This window comes from Pinus tabuliformis, chromosome 3_2, assembly GCF_031772625.1.
Source record: "Pinus tabuliformis cultivar Carrire ecotype Pingquan chromosome 3_2, CPIR1, whole genome shotgun sequence".
In the NCBI taxonomy this organism is placed as follows: Eukaryota; Viridiplantae; Streptophyta; class Pinopsida; order Pinales; family Pinaceae; genus Pinus; species Pinus tabuliformis.
This window is the reverse complement of record NC_142302.1, coordinates 703,280,595-703,301,967: the sequence shown is the minus strand read 5'-3', so window position 1 is coordinate 703,301,967 and position 21,373 is coordinate 703,280,595. Positions and strand designations below refer to the sequence as shown.

The following is a 21,373-nucleotide window of genomic DNA, read 5'->3' as shown; positions in this document are numbered from 1 at the left end:
GATGTTACTAGGTACCATATAATTATACCTCCCTCCCAAGTCAAAGACATATGAGTTGAGTTAGAAGGTCATCTCAGGTTTCTAGGGAAACTGTTTTTCAAGAAGATTCTACAATACAATAATCAACATAGATGGTGCCCTGTCCAGCAGTCAAAGAAACTCTACCAAGCAAAACCCTGCTGATACACATTTAGCATTAGCTCTAAATCTTATTCTGTGCTTTTGATGGCTAGTAACTACAGTAAGACAAATGAGACCTGCTAACAATTAGACCACAATTTCTTCATTTATTATGAAGTCTAATGTACATAGCTTGATGATGAGTGTGTCCTAGCACTCTAGTGTTAGCAGATAAAAATTTGCAATTCCAAATGATTTATCATGATTTCAAGTTTCACGGGGCCAATTCGACAACATAGTACATGTAGCCTAGTAGGGAATTTAAATTCCATGTTATCACTTCACCAACATAGAGAACACATATAGCCTAGTGGTATACATGGATACAGAAAGAAACATGGCATTTGGGGGGCTTCTAACAGTTTAAAGAGATGGCGTTTAGCACAGCTCCCTTCAAGCAAGTGTTACCAGATGCATAATCAAGGAAAAATCGGCAGGAGTGCTAACTTAGACATAAAAACACTGCTAACTTACCACAGTCAGGACCTTCCTTGTCATCTGTCACAATGTACTGGTGACCATTAGATTCCAGCCATTCTTGTATGCCCAAAGCATTCTCAACACACCCAAGAAAGTTTGGATTGAGCGAAGCATATTCATTGGCTTTATAAAAGACTCCAACAATTTTATTACTTCATGCAGATGCCTGAAACATAATAAGAGCATATAAATTAGAAAAATAGGAAGCAGAGAATGTAAGGAAATATATAATCTTGTTTTGTTAATGAGAGGGATAACTGAAACTTGATACTTCCTTCTCCGAGTAAACCATCCTACTTATACTTGTATCTCAGACCTTCATACGTGGCAAGCAAGCATCATCTTACCCAACTTCAATCCCAACAAAAAAGAAGCGAAGGTGATCATTCATCACTTACATGCAATTCTCTGACAGAAGATACTGGGGAGCAGAATATATATATATATATATATATATATATATATAATTCAGGTGTAATTTGGAGATTTTGTAATCTCTATAGGTTGCAAAGAATAAGGGGGCAAGCCATAATAGAAGGAACCTAAGACACATAAATATGTAGGATACCTGTAGACCACTTCATGAATAACAAGAGGAACACAAAAGCATGAAGCCATGAAAACCGATAATGTGCCTTCCTTCCAACCTAGGTGTTTTGATAAATCTCTTAGTGTGGGGTGCAATCTCCCTTTGTTTATCATGAGTGTTTATATCAGCTCGAAATGACTATTATTCCTGGCAGGTTTGGTAAGGACTAGACATACCGATAACAATGACCTCCCATATCTCCAAAACATTAAAATGTTGATCTTCCACTCACTTCATTGTATTAAATTAATTATCATCCCAACATTAAACATCATGAAAACCACGGTCATTAATTATCATCCCTCTGTTTAGCTTGATACCCCCATATTAGCCTGTTTCGCATGCAATAAATGGGGACTAGATGCAGTTGGATATTTTTCTAGAAGGAAGATCATTCTTTTTTGGTCATACAATTCTTCTTGAGGGATTCATTATATCCATTAGGTATGAGTGTGGGGATCTATCCAATTATGTGCTACTTTTTGTTTGTTATTTGTTTTCATACCAATATTCAGCTCCTCAACTTCTTGCAATCTATTTAATTTTGGGTGTTGCTGCCAAGAATCTTCCCAAAAGAGAGTTGTTTGGCCATCACAAACTTCCAAAAAATAGCATTGTTAGATAGGATGCATATCATTCTCAATTAGATTCCATATAGAAGATCCATTTTGATTTAAAAAGGTTCTAATGAGTTGATGGGAGGGCACAGTGCTTTTGTATTTATGATTCCAGATTAGTTTCCATAGATATGAGCCTCCTTGAAGCCATCTCCACCATAATCCCCCCCTCCCCCCCCCAAAAAAATTATGTTTATAGGGTTGTGATCCCTTAGGAATAGACCCCCTCATAGCTTGGGAAAACATAATTTAGTCCAAGCCACTAGAGCCCATTTCCTTTCCTGCTTGGTGCCTCCCCAGAGGAAATATCTTTGAACACTTCGTAGTGAATTAAGTATGGAGCTAGGTACCATCATTGTCGGAAGGAAATAAAAAGGGAGGGCTTGAAAAATATATTTTAATATAACAAGTTGGTTTTCTATGTTAAGATAACAAAAGTTCCAACTCATCAACTTCCATATTTTCTTAATTGTTTTAACCAAAATGTGATTTTGAGGGAGCTATCAACTAACGGGGTGATCAAGTACCTGCAAGGGAGATTTCTCCATTGAAAACCTATTCGTCTTGCACATGTATATACACAACTAGAGGGGTATTAGAAAAAAATATTTGACACTTAGAGTAGTTAATGTCCATACATTAAGCCTTCAAGACCTCATCTAAGACATTGTGGAGAGCACAGGATTCTTGAACTGTTGGGATTCCCATGCACATTGTCTCTTTAAAAAATTGTCGATGTGAGATAGGAAGGTGTTCATGAAATAATCCTTCACCTTCTGTTGAGAGACAAATTACTATAAAGCTTGACCAAGCCCTTCTACTACCAAGATGAAAATAAAGGGGGAAAGAGGATCCCCTTGTCAAATCCCTTGTGAAGGGGAACAAATTCTATTGGGTGACCCATTCAGAAGAACAAAAAAAAGCTTGAGGAAATAAGAGCTTTGACCCAAGTGATCCATTTGTGGGTAAATCCAAATGCTGAAAGGATTTGAAAGATATAAGACCAACTAAGCTTGTCAAAAACTTTAGAGAGGTATAATCTAATCAACATGCCCGAATTTTTTGTATGTTTTACTGAATGAATAACTTCATGTGCCACTATAATCATATCAAGTATTTGGTAACTGTCCACATAATCCATTTGATCTGGATAGATTAAGTGAGGGGGCCTAGGTTTGAGTTTATTAGCAATATTTTTTACTATGACCTTGTAAACCATGTTGTATAATGTAATTAGTTTAAATTCACTAGGATCATTTATTTTGTCCTTTTTGGTAGTTGAGGTGAGGAAGGTGGCATTTAGGGAAGAAATAATAGATAATGAGCTTCTAGATTATTCTAATACTATTCACAGATCTTATCCCATTGTCAACAAGCATGCTTGGAAGAAGTCTATTGTGAATCTTTAACACCCCCTCCCAGGTCTACCCAAAGTAACCATGCCAACTGGGGTAAACATGAGGAGAGATGCTACTACAATCAAATTCGACCTCCTGTTTCACATTAAGGAAGTGGAATCGATGGAACATCACATATAGTCATCCAACATCATCAACAAAACCATTAGGAGACAAGTTAGCCACTCAGACAGCCTTTCCCTAGGATTTGCTGCTATTTTATAGGTCTTAGGCCATAGCCGCTCTCATGATATGGGCAAGGGAGCGACCAGAAACCCAAAATCGCTCTCACAAGCTTGCCTTCCAATGACTGTGGACCAAAATTGCTAGCTCTGTACTAGTGGCCCCAAGATTTAAGCCACTTTTATAGCCCAGAATCCTGGCCTTTGCTCATAACTTATTGTAACTTTTAGAAATCATTAAAAAGATGATAACCATGTTGATCAATCAAAAATCACCCTCAGGACTAGGCCTAAGCATCCCCAACTAGGACTGGCATTTTGTCAAACACTTGGCATCAATGCAACCTACAGGTATAGAATACAAGATAGAGCATAAATGCCTGAAACAACTTATGAAACATAATCAGAAGGATCACCTCCTTCTCCATTGAACTACTACATCATCAATTAGGTCTTGTATCCATCCATTTAACAGTTACAAGTAAATATATGAAATAACCATGACATGAACTAGTCATTCAACCATGCATATAACCAACATAAAACTATATAAATATCAAAGATATGACAGCCATTAAATCCATATATAAATTAGTGAAAAAGCAAGAGAACTTAGATTTTATTAATCATATGCAATTAAGACTAGGTTTAGGACTTCGACATACCACCTGACCATAGACATGGCTGAACCAAATCTCTCTTTTAACCATCACCCCCGTGCCATATTCCAAGCATGAATGTGGGATCTCATAGAACAACCAATCCATGAACAATTAAGGGAATCTAGAGGTTACACCACCTCCACCCTCATCCAACTGTGATCACACCAAAACCGGTGCTCCGATCACAACCAAACAAAAATTGGAATGCCATCTAGAATCCATCACTATCCTTGAGGAATTTTTCGTTTCCTTGTCTCTCAGGCTTTACAAAAATCCAAACCTGGATCACTAGGCCCTAAACCGAGAGTGCACCATCAGGCTTTACTGCGTATCCTGCCAAAACTGGTCAAGGGATTCCTAGGCTTTTTGGAATGAACCTTGAGACCACCTTTGCTCCAGATTCTAAAATCCATCCATCAATTCCAAAGTTCCAAAACCAAAATAAACATCCCAACATACCATGGCATCCTAAAAAAGGCTAGGCTAGGCTAAAATCCATTGTCATTGTAGAAAATCCTATAGATTCACAAGCTAATGCAATTTTCTAAAGCAAGAGACAAGAATCTACTTCTACTCTTTACAACAGAATCCCATAAACATCGAGAAAACAATAATCGATAGAGGAATACAATCAAAGGCACATAACACAATAAATATCCACGGAAAGCCACAACTCAAAAACACACTATCTATTGTGTATTAATATAGAAAACCAAGATGATATTATAATGCTTGTTCTCTCAAGAACAATCCCAGCACTCGACAAATTCAATCTCCAACTCATAAGCAAGCTCATGGCCAAAGCTTATCCTCTTCACAAGCTCTCCATGTCTCTATTCCAATGCATAATTCCTATGGAGGATAGATTGTATTTAATGGGAAATAAAGCCTCTAAAAATAGCGCAATGCCTCAAGGATTAGTTCCTTATTACATGCACTATTAGTGCAACACAGAAAAATCTAAAACAAATATTACACTTTCCCTGCATTCTACTCTCAACTCGATCTTTCTCTGAATCGACATGCATAAGTTTTTGATGAGTAAATATTCAGTTAACTAGACTAGAACTAGTGGAGTTCATCAGTGTCACCACTTACTGTTAACTCACTATTGGTTCTCTCAATCAGTTTGAGAACTAATTTAACTAAACTAACTCATGAATCTGAGTCTTCTATTTTACAACTCACAATTAACTGACACTGAACTCCTACAAAGTAGGGATAACATATACATGACTTCAAAGATACTTTCAACTCGAATTTCCTAAGTTAAGTAAGTTTAATAAACTTAATTTAAATATTTTAAGTTGCTATGAGAATATAATTTGAATTTAATTCACAATTTAATTCAAGGACAAATTAAATTAAAGTTTCTTGTTGCCATTTCTCAACACTCCCTCTCAACAAGAAAGGGATTATCAACTACCCCGATCCTGTCTCTGTGAAACTCAAATTTACTTCTTGACAATGCCTTTGTCAAGATGTCAACATCTTGCCCCTCCGTGGGAATGTAATCTAAAAACATGATCCGCCTCAATACACAATCTCTGAGATGATGATACCAGATATCAATATGCTTGGAACAATAATGAAATACTGGATTTTTAGATAGTTTGATACAACTCTGATTATCACAATAAATCACTTTCAGATCCATCTGCTGACCAAACAAACCAAATAGGATCTTCCTCATCCAGAAAGCCTTACATGCTTCCTGACTTGCAGCCATGTACTCTGCCTCTACCGAACTGAGTGCAACCGATCTCTATTTCCTGTTGTACTAAGACATTGTCGTTTAACCAATACTAAAGATACCTCTTGATGTTCTCTTCCTGTCGGATGGAATCCCTACCCAATATGCATCGGTGAAGCCTTGAAACTTCACTCCCTCTGTCCGTTTGTACCATAACCAAAACTGATTAATGCCTCTTAGGTATCTCAATAGAAGCTTTTCCGCCTTCCAATACAACTTGGTAGGCCTAACCATCACTTGACTATGCTGGTTAACTGCATAGCACATATTTGGTCGTGTGTTCACCAAGTACATGAGTGAACCCACAAGCTTCCTGTAAACAATAGGTCTAACCATCACTTGACTACACTGGTTAACTGCATAGCACATATCTGGTCGTGTGTTCACCAAGTACATGAGTGAACCCACAAGCTTCCTGTAAACAATAGCTTCCACTACTTCCCCTAAAGTAGCATCCTCCTTCCTCTAGTTACCAGCTAGAGGAGTCTCCAAGGGTTTACTTCTCTCCATGGAGAATCTCCTAAGTATCTCATTGGCATACCTGCCTTGAGATAGAAATAACTCCCCATCTCCCTGCCATATGTCCATGCCAAGAAAGTAATGCATGAGCCCCATGTCCTTCATCTCGAACTCTCTTGCAAGGTCCTCCTTGCAAGATTTGATTAGCTTCTCATCACCTGTCAGTATGAGATCATCTACATAAAGTACAATGATCAACAACTTACCTTCCACCACTATGTGATACAGGTTCACATCCGCTACACTCTTCGTGAAGCCCAACCTAGTGAAGTAGGTATCTATCTTGGTGTACCAAGCGTGGGGTACTTGCTTCAGCCCATATAATGCTCTCTTGAGTCTACACACATGTGACTCACGGTCCAAGATTTCAAAACCTTCGGGCTTCTTTATGTACAACTCTTCCTCAATCATGCCATTGAGGAAGGAAATCTTCACATCCATCTCATGGATCTTCCAACCCATCTATGCTAATAGTGCCAAAATATATCTATTGATGAGTACCTTGCAACCAGAGAAAAGGTCTCATCATAGTCAATCCCCTCTACCTGTGAAAAGCCATGGGCCATAAATCTGGCCTTATTCTTCTCCACACTACCATTTGCAGCTTGATTTACCTTGTAAAGCCAATGTGAGCTCACAATTGACTTGTCCTCCGGTCTTGGGGCCACATCCCAAACAATTTTCGAACTATGGAGTCATACTCCTCCACCATCGCATAACCCAAACCGGTTGTTGCACTGCTTCCTCAAAGGAAGATGAATCTGTCACAACACATGCACCCATAAGTTCCATGTATCCAGTGTACCTCTCTCGTGACCTCCTCTGTTTGCGCTGAGAAGAGGGTGCTCCCACATTCTCCCGTGCATCATCCAACAATCTGTCAGCCTCTCTAATGCACTTTCTTCCCTCTCTGGAAGACTACCTGAGTGGATGTCTCCACTCTCTGAACATCTACATGTGGCTGCTCCACATCAATTTGAGGCCCCTCAACCTTAGGAGAAAAAATCTCCTCATCCGCATGTAGCTCGAGCTCCCTCTCAAAGGATACTTGCATGGCCTTCTCCTCATTGAACTTGATATCCTTGCGAACCACAGTCATCCGACTAGTCTGCATGTACACCCGATAGTTGTGGGGTGTATCAATGTACACCACAAAGATCCCCAACTTTTTTGTTGGCTCAAGCTTCTTCCATGCATCTTTGGTCACATGGCAATAAACCAATGACCCAAAAATCTTGAAGTGACCAATATCTGGCCTCTTACCGGAATAATCCTTCTATGGTGTCTTCATCTCAAGTATCGGATGTGGGCTATGGTTTTGAACAAAACCGTTGTGTTGCAAGCCTCAACCCACAAGTGTAGTGGTAGGCCCTGATCATCCACCATCGCCCTTACTGCCCCTACTATGCTCATGTTATTCCTCTCAGCAACCCCATTTTGTTGAGGGTTATGTGGTGTCATCAACTGTTGTTTAAACCCTTTTGCTGCAGAGAAATTCTTAAACTCGATGGAGACATAATCACCACCAATATCACTCTGTAGAGCTTTAACCTTCTTGCTAGACTCTTTCTCTACTAATGCTTTGAACTCACAAAACTTTGATCCTTTTTTTGCAAAAAAAATACCCACATTTACGAGAATAGTCATTAACAAATATAGCATAATACCCGTGTTTGGCCATGGATGTTGTCGAGAATGGTCCACACACATCTGAATGAACTCTCTCCATAATAGACTCTGCTCGACTGTCTCTGTCTCCAAAGGAAGACTTGGTGTATTTTCCCAAAGTACAACCCTTGCATGTATCAACTTTCTTAAGCGTACCTTTGGGAAGACCGATAGAGATTTGTTGAAATATCTTCAAATCCCCATGATGCAAGTGGCCCAATCACCTGTCCCACAACTCGTCGATGTCCCGGCTCAACAACTTTTCCACTTTTAAACTCAAAGCAACACAATTCTCTACCTCTATCTTATAGAGCTTTTGAACTTGAATCCCTATCTTATTTACTTGACCCCTGGCTATGTTTCGAAGGAACACCTTTCCTTTTGGAAATATCACATCATAGCCTCTATCATCAAGCATGGAAATGGATACCAAGTTCTTCGTCAGTCCAGGTACATGCATAACATTCTTCAAGGTGAGTGGAGCCGCATTCTCCCTCTGAAAAGTAATATTTCCCACACCAGTAACACTATACTTACCGTCATCACCCATCTCGATATGCATCTTGAGATCTTTCTCCTCCAGTTCACTAAATAACTCTTTGTCGCCAGTCATGTAGAAATAAGATCCACTGTCTAAGTACTAGACACTTCCCATCATTTGAAGACACCATGCATGCAATGAAGGAAAAGTCCAATTCAAATTAGGAGGCTAAAGCCTCACCCGCCACTCCTCCTGAGGACTTCTCCTTGGACTTCTTCAATGGACAATTTGTAGCAAAGTGACCCATCTTGTGACAATGAAGGGAGTTAACTTTCGTCATGTCCTTCTTCTTACCTCCATGATAAGAATATGATTTGGAACGAGAAATTTTACCTTTCCCCTTCCTCGCCTTAATCGCTAAGGCATAATTCTCTTCATCATCAGTCTTTGATGAAGAGCTATCCCTGGTGTTCCTCCTGATCTCATCCTGCATCAAATCTGACCATAGTCGTTCCTAATCTGGCAGCTTCTCCCGACCATTGATAGAGTCCTGATAACTATGCCAACTCTTTGGGAGTCCAAGAAGAGCAAGAATCACCATATCCTCCTCGAAAACCGTGATTCCAACACTTCCAAGTTCATCCTAACAATGAGTGAACTTGGTCAAGTACTTTGGAATCGTCTCACCTTTCTCCATCTTGATTTTAGGAAGTTTATCCTTCAATGCCAACTTCCTTTAATCATTGCTATTCTGATACAATTCTACCAATGTTTTCCACGTAGCATGCAGGGTTTCCCTTGCATCGAGACTTGAGACAATATGATCTCGAACTACCTCAAGGATTATCCACCTTGCCTTCACCACACACTTCTTCCACTTGGCCAAGTTTTTTGCATCAGTAGCTGTTGGCTTAGGAATTGCTTGTTCAACAAATTCCTTCAAGCCATTGTCCTCTAGCATAGCCTCCATCATGTTCCTCTAGGCTATGAAATTTGAGTTACCTTCCAAGTCACACTCAAACCTCAACCCATGTAACACCATCTTCTAATCCTGAAGTATGTATTGCAAATTCGACTTTCACCTGTAACCAAAAACTCAAAACTTCGAAATTGCCTTTATAGAGTTGATTTTAAATCAACGATATCTCTCTCATCCGAACTCCGATTCGGCTGATTTTTTTTTTTGAATTTGGGTATCTTTTCCCAAGGATCTAGATCTGTAATTTGTTTCTAAAAAATTTGCACATAAATTCTCTGATTTTCTCTGCAAAATCTCGACCCAAAAATCAATCTTGCTCCAATACCATGTAGAAAATCCTGTAGATTAACAAGCTAATGAAATTTGCTAAAGCAAGAGAGGATAATCTACTTCTACTCTTTACAGTGGAAGCCCATAAACATCGAGAAAAATATAATCAATAGAGGAATAAAATCAAAGCGAGATAACACAATAAATATCCGGGGAAAGCCACAACTCAAAACCCCACTATCTGTTTTGTATTAATCTAGAAAATCAATATGAATTACAATGCTTGTTCTCTATAGAACAATCCTAGCACTCAAAAAATTCAATCTCCAACTCATAAGCAAGCTCAAGGCCAAAGCTTAGCCTCTTCACAAGCCCTCCAAGTATTTATTCCAATGCATAATTCCTATGGAGGATAGCTTGCATTTAAAGGGAAATAACGCCTCTAAAAATAACGCAATCCCTCAAGGATCAGTTCCTAATTGCATGCACTATCAGTGGAACTTAGAAAAATATAAAACAAATAGTACATTTGTTATGAAACCAGCTCACAAAAAGATAGAAAAGAGAGATCCACGCCTTAGAATTTAGCCTCTTCGAGGGGGCAACCTCCTTTACATTACATAAATGAACAATTCTTGGATGATACAAATGAAAATACCTCCTTTCTATATATAGGAGTCTAAGTGGTCCCAATACAATCAAAGCCTACATAACAATAATATTGTAGGGCACAACAATAACAATAGTGGGCTTCTATGTGGCACAATAGTAACAATATGGGCACTACATGGGTACATCAATATAAATAAGGGGTATAACTACAATAGTAATGGGGTAATCACTAGTATTATAGGGACCCAACATGCCCCTCTCCTTCAAAAAAGTGTTGTCCTCAACGCTTGAGTAGTTCAGGATACTTCTGCATAAAATTCTCATCCTCCCATGTGGAATCTTCAGCGGATAAGTTCTTCCACTTGATAAGGTACTCTGAAATTGATCGATTTCGTAGCTGTCGAGTTCTTGTTTCTATAACTGCTTCCGGTTCCAATATAATTTTTCCTTCTTCGTCAAGTTCTGGCAATATTGTTTGAACTGGGAGCTTGTCGCCTATAACCTTCTTTAAACATGAAACATGGAAAACTGGGTGCAATCGAGAAGCTGCAGGAAGCTCCAATTTGTATGCCATAGTACCAATCTTTTGCAACACCTTGTACGGACCATAATACTTTGGTGATAATTTATTATCCTTCTTAGCTTGCTTGAGGGACATTTGCTTATATGGTTGTAGCCGTAGGAATACCCAATCACCTACATCAAAACTTCTTTCACTGCGATGTTGATCTGCCTGTTGTTTCATTCTATTCTGTGCCAACACGAGGTTATCCTTTAAGAGTTGGAGGACTTGTTGTTGATGTTCGATGTGATGTTCCACTGCCTGAACCTTAGAATTTTCTCTTAAATATGATGTGATGGATGGTGGTTGATACCCATAAAGTGCCATAAATGGGGTCATTTTTGTTGCTGTATGGAAGGAAGTGTTATACCACCATTCAGCCAGAGGCAACCATTTGACCCATTGTGTCTGTTTATCAGATACAAAGCAACGAAGATATCCTTCCAAACATTTGTTTACTATCTCAGTTTGCCCATCAGATTGAGGATGATAAGATGAGCTATGAGCTAACTGAGTACCAAGACAAGAAAATAATTCTGTCCAAAAATTTCCAGTGAAAATGGGATCTCTGTCACTTACAATAATCTTTGGGTTTCCATGTAGCTTTTGAATTGTTTCCATAAATGCAGTAGAAACTGTACTGGCTTTAAATGGATGTGATAATGCACAAAAGTGTGCATACTTGGTAAGTCTGTCAACTACCACCATGATGACACTCTTTCCCTCAGACTTGGGTAAACCTGTGATAAAATCCATTGAAACCTCCTCCCAACGTTGGCTTGGAATGGATAAAGGTTGTAATAGACCCGGTGTCTTAATTGTTTCAACTTTATTTTGCTGGCAAACCAAACATTCTGCCACAAACTTTTGAATATCTGATTTAAGGCCATCCCAAAAAAATTCCTTCTTAACCCTGTGGTAAGTTTTTAAAAATCCTGAGTGCCCTCCTAAGGGAGAAGTGTGCAATTCCATAAGAATCTTTTGTTTTAGCTGGGAATTCTTACAGAGGTATAAGCGATCTTTGTACCATAACGAATCATTTTTCCAGCTAAATGTATCAGACGTACTGGAATCTTGTTGTAGCTTTCGAATAAGTGCCCACACTTCTTCGTCATTCTTCCATTCCTCCCTTGCTTCATTTATCCAATCTGGTTGGATAATAGAAATAGCGCACAACAATGCTTCCACATCCTCATCCTTTCTTGAGAGTGCATCTGCCACCACATTTTGCTTCCCCTTTTTGTAGATGATTTCAAAGTCATAACCCAACATCTTTGTGACCCACTTTTGTTGCTCTTCAGAGGATAATCTTTGTTCTAAAAAGTATTTAAGGCTATCATGATCCGTTTTTACCTTGAAGTGTCTTCCCATTAGGTAGGGTCGCCATTTCTTAAGTGCATGGAGTATTGCCAACATTTCCTTCTCATAAATAGCTTTTCTTAAAAACTTTCCCTTGATTGGACGACTTTCAAAAGCAATGGGTCTTTCATCTTGCATTAGAACAGCACCAATTCCATTTCCTGAAGCATCACATTCCACAATAAAGGTTTTTGTGAAGTCCGGTGTAGCTAAGACCGGTGCTTGGCACATTGCCTCTTTAAGATGTTCAAAGGCCTTTGTTGCTTCCGGAGTCCATGAAAATGCATCTTTCTTCAATAATGTTGTTAGAGGTGCTGCTATTCTCCCATAATTCTTAACAAACTTGCGATAATACCCTGTCAACCCAAGAAATCCTCGCAGATGCTTTATGGATGTGGGGATTTTCCATTCCTTAATGGCTTTAATTTTGCTAGGGTCTACCTTAACTCCTTCATGAGATACAATATGACCCAAATATTCCACCTCCTGGACTCCAAAGAAACATTTGGATCTTTTTGCATATAATTGTTTCTCCTCCAATAGTTGTAGCACCCTGTCAACATGTTCAACATGATCCTTCCAAGACTTGTTGTAGATTAGTATATCATCAAAAAATACTAACACAAATTTTCTAAGGAATGGTTTGAAAATTGAATTCATCAAACCTTGAAATGTTGAAGGTGCATTGGTAAGGCCAAAAGGCATGACCAAAAATTCATAATGACCCTCATGAGTTCTAAATGCCGTTTTCGGAATGTCTTCAATCTTCATTCTGATTTGATGATATCCTGAACGAAGATCCAACTTGGTGAAGTAAATTGATCCATGCAATTCATCCAGTAATTCATCAATGACAGGAATGGGGAACTTATCTTTAATAGTGAGCTTGTTGAGCTCCCTATAATCCGGACACATGCGCCATGATCCATCCTTCTTGTGCACCAATACTACTGGAGCAGAGAAAGAACTTTGACTCGGTTGAATTATACCAGCCTCTAGCATTTCTGCAACCATACGTTCAATTTCACTTTTTTGGACATAGGGATATCTGTACGGCCTGATGTTTGGAGGAACACTTCCTGGAATCAGATGAATAGCATGATCATGATCACGCATAGGTGGGAGACCTTTGGGAGTCTCAAATACCTTGGAATGATTGTCCAGGACTTTTTGGAGATCTGGAGAAATAGATGATTCCAATGTGGAAACATCTAGCGAACATAATTGTGCAATTACACCTCTTTGCTCCTTTTTTAGAAGCTTTGTCATACCATTAGAGCTGATTATCTTTCCTGGTTTCCCTGCAATACCCCTTAATTCAACTTCCTTTCCTTCCACAGAAAATTTCATGAAAAGTTCTTGAAAATTAAAAGCTATTGTACCCAAGGATTGTAGCCATTGGACTCCTAGTACAACATCAACACCTCCCATTGGAATGGAAAGCATTGGGCTAGTCAATACATATTCTCCCATGGATAGCTTGATATTATGGCACTTTCCAGAGCAATTTATTGTTCCTCCATTTGCAATCATCACTTGACACTCTGGTGCTGGATATAGGAAGCAATTCAATTCTTTTGCTACCCTACAATGAATAAAATTGTGGGTGCTTCCTGAATCAATCAACACTATTACCTTTTTCTTCTTGATTTGTCCTTCTATCTTGATGGTTTGAGGAGTGGTAATTCCCGCCAATGCATTACAAGATATGGTCGGATTTATTTGTTCTTCATCTAGGCTTTGTTCCTGGAATATATCCTCTTCTTTTGACCTTTCTTGCTCCTTTTCTTCTTCCTCTTCACAATCTATGTAGAATAATTTCTTCTCAGCACACTTATGACCTTTTGTGTATTTGCTATCACAATTGTAACAAAGCCCTTTTGCTCTTTTTTCTTCCAATTGTTGTGGTGTCAACCTTGTAGGTTGTGGAAGACTATGGGCAACAACACTTCCATCTTTATAGTTGTGAATGGTATGCTTCCTAGTTGCCATAATTTTGCTTTCCATTTTTCTTGCTAACCTGAATGCCTTCTCTAATGAATCAGGTTCCCAAAGGCGCACATCATGTTGGATATTATCCTTTAAAGACCCTATGAACACATCAATCCTATGCTCCTCTGGAATATCTTTTACCCTTATGTTCAATTTTTGGAACTCCTCAATGTGCTCCATTATTGAACCCTTTTGTTTGAGACTTATCAATTGGCTAAAAAAAGTGTTGCTTTTTGTATCCTCATAATGTGCTATCAATTCTTCCGTAAAAATTGCCCAAGTGATAAATTGTTTACGAGAACAAAGCCATTGATACCATACAAACTGATTTGGTTCCAAATATAAAGTTTCCATACGTACCTTTTGTGTGTTTTGCACATTATTGAGATCGAAGAATTGCTCCATCTGTAATATCCATGTGGCGGGATCCTTGCCATCAAACTTCCTCATATCGATTTTTGGAACATGGTGAGTCTTCGATCCAACATTAGAGTCTATGGAATCATGATTAACATTTCTTTTGTTCTCATCATGAGTTTCCTTTACTACCTTTTCACCATTAGTGACCCTTTCTTGTAGCAACTTCTTCAATTCATCCATCTTATCATCCATGCCATCAATTTTAGCGTCCATGCCATCAATTTTAGCGTCAATCTTAGCTTCCATGCCATCCATCTTAGCTTCCATTCCCTTTATCTTAGATTCCACGCCATTTACCTTAGATTCCACGCCACTTATCTTAGCTTCTGTTAGCTTTTGTGAGCGTGACATTTGTTGCACTTGTTCTTGTAATTTTGATATATCATGTAGCATTTCTTCCTCTTCTTCATGAGTCATGCTAGAGCTTTCAGGTTCCTTACTAGGTGTTTGCATTTTCTTTCCTCGGGGCATCAGTTACCGATAATAAATTTTTACTATGCCCTTTGAATTCCGTTGAAGCAAGCTTACACAAAAATTAAAAAAAAAAACTACACACCTTTTTTCACTTTATAGAAGCCTGATATTGAATCTGATGTATCTCTGTAATTTCGGATCATCCAATTCTGAAATTGCTACCTGTAGTAGCCTTCTGCGTCCTCTTTCCAATGCCACAAGTCTGAGCCAAATTGGATTCTCCAAGGAAGAGTTATGTGAAATCTCCCACAGTGACTTGCTTTTAGACTGGTTCAGTAGAGCGAACTTGTACGACGTTCCACGAGTCACTGTTTCAACCTTTGAATCTGAAACACACACACAAGAAACTACAGTCCGTTCTCTTTCTGTACCTTTTTACGAAATTTCAATCCGATCCTCAGAGAGAGAGTTATGACGATTTTCCCCAGGTCACCTGTTTTGAATGTAATTCAGGAGTCTGCAAAAAGGCCAACTTCCTCAGATCATATCTCCGAAAATATCACGCGAAAAGCTCTGAAATTTGGACCCAAGGTTCAGCACCAATTCTTCTCAAATGGGTTTTTTTTTGTGACTTCTGAAACGTCACAGAAACAAAGTTATAGCGAAAATGCCACGATGACCTGTTTGGAGCAGCGAAACCCTAGAATCCAAAGCTCTGATACCAAATGTTATGAAACCAGCTCACAAAAAGATAGAAAAGAGAGATCCACGCCTTAGAATTCAGCCTCTTCGAGGGGGCAACCTCCTTTACATTACATAAATGAACAATTCTTGGATGATACAAATGAAAATACCTCCTTTCTATATATAGGAGTCTAAGTGGTCCCAATACAATCAAAGCCTACATAACAATAATATTGTACGGCACAACAATAACAATAGTGGGCTTCTATGTGGCACAATAGTAACAATATGGGCACTACATGGGTACATCAATATAAATAAGGGGTATAACTACAATAGTAATGGGGTAATCACTAGTATTATAGGGACCCAACAACATTGTCCCTGCACTGTTGGCATTATGATACAGGTGTTTTCCTTGATGGCAACTCACTCAGATAAAATTTCACAGTGCAGCAGGTCAACAACAAAGGATTATAGAGCAGACTCCAAAGAATGAAGAAAGAGAGGTATACGCTAGTTCACTTTGTCCAAGGCGCGTATACACGCGGTTTAACAGAACAAAAGTAGTGTATAACGTATACATGCACTTTCACAGGAGGAAAAGCGCGTACATGTTGGAAAACCAAGTTTTTGGTCCAAGGTATTTGATCCAAGGTATTTTGGTCCAAGGTATTGGTCCTAAGTGGTTTTGGTCCAAGGTATTGAGAAAGACATAAGAGTATATAAGGAGGAGAAGATCATTAGGCCAAGGTGTGCAAGCAAAGAGATTCTAAGGAATACTTCTATTTGAAGTATATATATTATATTACAGGGATATGTTTGGGATTGGATCTGAAATTTTCATGTGCACCTTGAGTTCAACATTGGATCAGGAATCATGAGACTTGAAATGACTTATTCTTGAATGATCTGATATTGGTTGAGACCAGATCTGATGTTTTGCGCCTGTTCTACTTGTTATCTATCATGATCTGGGTTTGTCTGAAGTCTGAAATTGCAGCAAAGTTTTGAGTCAAAATTTGCAGATCTATACGTAGGTTCGTCTTAGCCAAAGCACATGTACATGAAAGTTCGACTCTTTCAAGTAGCGTATACAAAAAAAAGCTTTTGTTTAGATCTGACTGATCTATTTGATCAAATTTTGTTGTTTTACTATTGTCTGTCAATGAAGTCCTCTTAGATCTGAACGTAGAATTGTTGTATAAGGAAATTGAGTCTGATTGATTGATTGATTGAGAAGGAAGGGTGATCCTTGCTGCTATATGTTTTGAACTCTGTAATATGACAATAGATCTTCAGAATGTCACTGACTGGTACATTCTATGGTTCAAAAGTTTATGATTCAGTATCTTTAGAGATATATGCAAGTTGGATTAAAGGAAATAGCATATACACGCAGGTTGGGTTCAACCAAGTAGCATATACACTCTAATGCATGATTTTTGAGGTTACAACTGGTTTTGGATGATGATGTAGGGTTCTGGGTTCAACACAATGTTCTGGTGTCAGTGATCTGGTTGTTTAGATTAACTAAATATTGGGTGATGCAGTTTAAGTTTAAAAGGCTTTGATGGGTCCAGTGTGAAAATTTGATGAAATTCGGCCTTCAGCTTGTGGTGTTGTGATCCAGGAGTATCCAGTCTAAAAATTCATGAAACATGGTCCTTGGTGGAAGAGTGGAGTTTTTTGTAGGCTGGCACCTACGTACTAGTAAACATATTGGCTAGTACAAGAGCTAGGGTTGTAGCTCCCTTCCAGTAGAAGCAAGAAAATGAGAGAAGGTTGTAACCTTCTGCAGGTAGAAGCCTGTGTACTGATATGGGTCTGCACCAATACAAGACTGTAAACATATTTTCTTATTATTAAAAAGAAGATAGAGACGACAACAGCAGTTGGTTTTTACCCACATTGGGTTTCCACCTTAAATCTTGGTGTTCATGTGTGTTGCTTATGTGTGATCCTTTATTATGCTTTTACTGCACTATCTAATAAATCTCTGATATACTGGTTTAAACTCAACACATGATAAACTGTCTAAATCACAAGTTCTTAGCATATATGCTAGTTTCTTTAAGCACAATTGCATGTACACGCTAGTTCACTTCATTGAAGTAGAGTATATCAATCTATTTGGGAAATAAAATTTTTGATCTGATAATACTGATTCACCCCCCCCTCTCAGTATTATTTCCAACACTCTTGCATTTAAAGGGAAATAAGCCTCTAAAAATAACGCAATCCCTTAAGGATCAGGTCCTAATTGCATGCACTATCAATGGAACTCAGAAAAATCTAAAACAAATAGCACACTGTCCCTGCACTCTAGTATCAACTAGGTCTTTCTTAAAACTGACATGCATGAGTTTCTGATGAGTAAATATTCAGTTAAGTAGAGTAGCATTGGTGGAGTTCATTAGTGTAGAAATTTTGAATAATTTAACACATATTCAACAGAGATTATCCTGATCATGTACTATTGCGGAATACATACACAATACATAAGCTCCTCTACGTTGATCATCAATATAGCAGCATCAATAACAATAAAACATCAAGAGCAATCACACATTAACACAGTATGTAACCCGGGGAAACCATCTCACTAAAAACCCCAAACTATCTGTATATTAATGATTGAGACCATGTAACATTACAAAGTACAATGCTTATCACAAGCAATCCAGTACCAGCTCCACCTGTTACACACAATACAACTAAGATCTGATCTCCAAATCTATTCCACTGCTTGCCTGCCTCCACTGCTCAATACCTACTCAAGAATGAATGAGAATGGTCTACCAAACTCGTATTTCACCTCCAAAGAGTCACTCACAATGTGTAAGACGTGAGCAGAAGCTACAAATTGGGCAAATACATGAGCAAACTCATTGGCATACTCAATCCTTTGATTGTGCAAGATCTGATGTACAACTATAGTCACAACTGATAGCAATCTGATTCTCTAACACCGGTCCCTGCTGAACTGAACATGCACTGACATGAAAATGAGTTAACTGATGTATTCTATAGTTGTATTATGAGTTAATAATTAGTTTAACAACTCATCATTAGTCTATCTGCAGTTAGACTAACCACAACTAGTTTAACCAAGTCAAATTGAACACAACTCCATCAACTCCAAAATCAACTCCACCAAACTCAACTGATTGAGTTCTAACTGAAGTCATGCATGCAACAACTCAACTGACTCATAAGAAAAGCATACTTCCTTCTGACAGCTGCATGGGCCACATCTGTAGCTCAAACTGAAGTGCTCCAAGAGAATAAGATCAAGTTTATAGTCCAAATATTATTATGAGACAATAATATTTGACTTTTCTATTTTTGACAGCCAGTCTAAAAATAGACTTTGATCACCCACACTGTGGTCACCCACACTTTGGTCACCCACATTTTGATCACTCACACTGTGATAAAAAATAGAACTTGCGCCATAATTTGCCTGCGAGACCACTTAGTGAAGGCGACTCTTTTCACTAAGCTCCATCATCTTGTTGCAATCTCAACACTCCCTCTCGACAAGATATGGATTATCAGCAACCCCTATCCTGCCTCAGTGGTACTCGAATTTGCTCCTGGTGAGAGCCTTCGTCAGAATATCAGCATCCTGATCCTCCGTTGGAATGTATGAAAGCAACATGATCCTCCGCTGCACACAATCTCTGTTATGATGGTACCTGATGTCAATATGCTTAGATCTATCTTGAAGTACAGGATTAGTCGAGAGTTTAATGCAACTCTGGTTATCACAGTAAATCATAGTAGGATCCAAATGAGAACCGAACAAACTAACCAGGATCTTCCTCATCCATATAGCCTCGCATGCAGCCAAAATTGCTGCCATATACTCGGCCTCCGTTGAACTGAGTGCCACGGATCTCTGCTTCATGTTGTACCAAGAAACTGCTGTCGATCCAATACTAAAGACCCCTCCTGATGTGCTCTTTCTGTCCGTTGGGCTCCCTGCCCAATCTGCATCCGTGAAGCCACATAGCTTCACCTCATCCTCCCGTCTGTACCACAAACCATATCCCAATGTGCCTTTCAAGTAGCGCAATACATGCTTGCCCGCCTTCCAGAAGAGCTTGGTAGGCTTAACCATAGCTTGTGAAAGCTGGTTAACTGCATAGCATAAATCAGGTCGTGTATTGACCAAATACATCAGCGACCCCACCAACTGTCGATAAACAGTGGCATCCACTTCTTCTCCCGAAGTGGCATCCTCCTTCCTCCAACCTCCAGGAAGAGGAGTATCAACAGGCTTGCAGCCATGCATGTTGAACTTCTCCAGTATCTCCCGAGCATACTTGCCCTGAGAAACAAACAGTCCACCACTGCGCTGCCATATTTCCAATCCTAGGAAATAGTGAAGGAGGCCCAAGTCCTTCATCTCAAACTCTGTAGCAAGATCCTTCTTGCATGACAGTATCAACAACTCATCACCCGTTAGAATCAAATCATCAACATACAGTACAATGATAAGCAACTTACCCTCCACCACAATCTGGTATAGGTTAGGATCTGCCTCGCTCTTGGAGAATCCAAGTCCTGTGAAATAGTTGTCTATCCATGTGTACCAAGCACGTGGTGCTTGCTTCAACCCATACAACGCTCTCTTGAGCTTGCACACATGCGACTCGCTGCTGAAGACCTCAAAGCCTTCGGGCTGCTCAATGTACACCTCCTCCTCAATGACTCCATTGAGGAACACAGTCTTCACATCTATCTGATGAATGTGCCATCCCATCTGCGCTGAGAGAGCAAGAATCGTTCGTATGGAAGAATACCTTGCGACAGGTGCAAAGGTCTCGTCATAATCGATCCCCTCTATCTTTGAAAAGCCTCGGGCAACAAATCTTACCTTGTACTTCTCCACACTCCCGTCAGCTGCCTGCTTGACCTTGTAGATCCATCTCGAACCCACCACTGATTTCCCTTCCGGTCTAGGAACAATCTCCCATGCACTTTTTCTAACAATAGAATCATACTCTTCCACCATGGCGTCTACCCATGCGGGATCCTCCACAGCTTCCTCGAAAGAGGATGGCTCAGTCACAACACACTTGCTCATCAGAGCCATGTATCTAGTGTACCGATCAGGTGACTGTCTCTGCCTGCGTTGGGCTATAGGTGGTCCTACAACTTTCTCTGCATCTTGAGCCAGTCGCTCAGCTTCTGTCAAGCGCTTTCGCCCTATGATGGTTGGCGCTGCATGAGTGGTCTCTTCCACTCCATGAACCTCGTCCTCTGGCTGATCCACGTCTTGAAGCTCATCCTTAGGAACTAATAGCTCCTCATCTACATGCAAGTGTAGCTCCCTCTCAAGCGAAAACTTCATGGCTTTCTCCTCCTGAAATTTTATATCCCGTCGCACAACAATTTTACCACTATTTGGAAAATACACACAATAGTTGTGGGGTGTATCAGTGTACCCCACAAATATCCCAACCTCTGCGGTCATCTCTAACTTCTTCCTGGCATCCTTCGTCACATGCATGTAAACGTTAGCACTAAAAATCCTCAAATGAG

At 39.4% G+C, this 21,373-nt stretch overlaps 1 pseudogene; it reads right to left on the bottom strand.

Annotated features, from left to right (window-relative positions):
- Nucleotides 1-21,373, bottom strand: part of LOC149182580 (formate dehydrogenase, chloroplastic/mitochondrial-like) — a 42,843-nt pseudogene that overhangs the window by 2,582 nt on the left and 18,888 nt on the right.